The 2,500-nt window shown below is 46.4% G+C and overlaps 1 protein-coding gene across 1 annotated transcript in view; it reads left to right on the top strand.

Annotated features, from left to right (window-relative positions):
- kcnq3 (potassium voltage-gated channel, KQT-like subfamily, member 3) overlaps positions 1–2,500 on the top strand; it is a 53,360-nt gene that overhangs the window by 1,701 nt on the left and 49,159 nt on the right. The window lies entirely within an intron of this gene.

The raw sequence follows: 2,500 nt of genomic DNA, 5'->3' as shown, positions 1-2,500 counted from the left end.
TCTGTTCCGATACCAGTGCATCTCAAAGAATAACAACATTTATAAATGTATTAACTGCTCTTAGAATATCGTCCTGTTCAGGCGTGTTAATGTGGGCGGAGCTTCTGAAAACGCTCGTGTGGTCGAGTTCAAAACAAAGTTGTCTGCGTGAACGAGGCCTGAGAGTCTGAACTCAGGGCGGTAAAGTCCTCAGAGAGTCTCGCTGGTCGACCGAGGAAATGTCACGATAGATTTGATGTGAAGCTGCAGGGTCACCGGAGGTCGAGGTCAAGTGAGGCACTGTGTGTGTGTGTGTGTGTGTGTGTGTGTGTGTGTGTGTGTGCGTTTGTAAACCGATCGTGCTTGAATTCCCTAGGTCCACCTTACCGTATGTTGTGGGATTATTTTACTTTGTCCCTAAATATTCTCACATCGGTGAAAAGCTGGAATTATTAATCAGTGGCTCAATTTTCACAAACAGAAGTTTTCTCCGTTCGAAAGAAGATGTGACGACGACGAAGATGTTCTCGTCTTCGGCGTGAGGAACCAATGAGCTTGAGGCTGAGAGCTGCAGACAGGAAGTCAGACTTGGGACACGCCCCCACCACGTAGAGAAATATTCTACTGAATGTCTTCATTGCATACAAACTCAGAGACACATATCAGTCTGACCTTGTCCCGACTGAAGGCTGTAACTTTATGAGCATGAAGTTTGGTACAGATCATATTACAAATTTCTATATTGGCAATACCGCGACTACAAATTGTCATGTATAATGTTTTAAAGGCGCCGGCATGAGACTTGCAGTATGAAGAATAAAATTGTCCCAGTAGAAACCGTTAATTAATATGATTAGATTAAAGAATGTTTTAACACAGACAGTGTGATTGTCTGCATCAAAGGGTTAAAAGGTGCGTTTATGAAACTGTGCTTGAGAGGAGATTTAAAAAAATATTATTTGTAGGCCATATCTCGCCCAGCTCGCCAAGTCTTTCTGTGTGGAGTTTACATGTTCTCCCCGTGTGTGCGTGGGTTCTCTCCAGGTTCTCCGTCTTCCTCCCACAGTCCAGAGACATGAGAATGGGGTCAGGTTCATTGAGACTCTGAATTGACCGTAGGTGTGAATGTGAGAGTGAATGGTTGTCCGTCTCTGTATGTGGCCCTGTGATAGGCTGGGACCTGTCCAGAGTGAACCCCGCCTCTCGCCCAATGTCAGCTGGGATTGGCTCCACCCCCCGCGACTCTTAAATGGATAAAGCGGTAGACGATGGATGGATGGATCTCGCTCAGCCCTAGTTCAGATGTTCTGTGGATTTCAAGAGAAACGGGCCTCAGTCGCTTTATTACGCTGATATTCACGCTGACGTTTAGATTTTATTAATAGAATCTTTCATTTATGTTGTCCACTGACCCCGTAATGTCTATACTTGATTTTTTTTTTTACCTCTGCCGTAATCTCACAAGTGTTCCCTTTATATAGACACAGAGATTATTCATATAACCTGAGAGATATATATATATATATATATATATATACTCTTTTCTTCTTCTCCTGTCACTTCCTGTGCGCTCGTTTGCGCCCCCTGCAGGAGGAGCTGTGAGGGAATTTCGTGCTGCGGGAGGTGGGGGTCAGATTCCACCGTCGCACCAAATTTTATTTTGGTTGCCATAACAACACGGTAGAGAGAGAGAGAGAGAGAGTGAAACCAGATCTACAGTGGAGTCAGGTAGAGCGAGCATGTGTGAGAGCAGAGAGAGAGAGAGCGAGGGAAACAGGAGATGTTGGACATCAGCAGTTTTCTGTGGCAGATCAGCGATGAACCTCCAGACAGGTCTGACAGGAGCCCCTCCCCCTCCACGACGTTGACGTCTCTGCTTTTGTACCAGAAAAACAACAACAACAACAACAACAACAACAGAATTGATCCGAGTCGGATCGTCAGTGATTTTCTTCCTGCCGCTCGGGCTCGATTAACTGTTGCAGCTCTAGAAGTATTTATGACAAGGAGCTCAATATTGAGGAGATTTCTGATGGTTTACACGGATCAACAAGTGGTCAGTGCATGTTGTCCGGTCTCTGTGGTTGTGGTCATCAAACAGACGGAAGGTTTGTCTCCATAGAAACGCTCTGTCTCTGTCTCAGTAGATTCAGGACAAAGGGCCGACCACCGTTTTAACCACACTCAGCGTTCTGAGAGTCGGGACAGACGCGTCCTCGACGGGAGTCGTGGTGTAAACTGCTCATCGCGAATCAACCAACTCCCAAGATCGTAGTTGAAGAAACGTTTGATCCGTCGCCTTTCCCCCCGAGGCTGACGATTCCTCGTCTGCCGTCATGATGAGAGAGGATCTTGTCTTCTGTAAATGGACAGTTTTCTAGGAGGTGATTGAAAGATCCGGTTCAGACACAAGTGGCGTTTCGGGGTCTGAAGCTTTGACTCGTCTTGACAGTTTCACGTCTCAGCTGGTGGTTGTGAAGTTCGAGGCTTTGACCCTCGTCACCAGGGAACAGCTGCGTTC

The sequence above is a fragment of the Scophthalmus maximus genome, chromosome 5 (assembly GCF_022379125.1).
Source record: "Scophthalmus maximus strain ysfricsl-2021 chromosome 5, ASM2237912v1, whole genome shotgun sequence".
Lineage (NCBI taxonomy): Eukaryota > Metazoa > Chordata > Actinopteri > Pleuronectiformes > Scophthalmidae > Scophthalmus > Scophthalmus maximus.
Note: the sequence above shows the minus strand (reverse complement) of the source record. Positions and strands in the feature narration are given on the sequence as shown.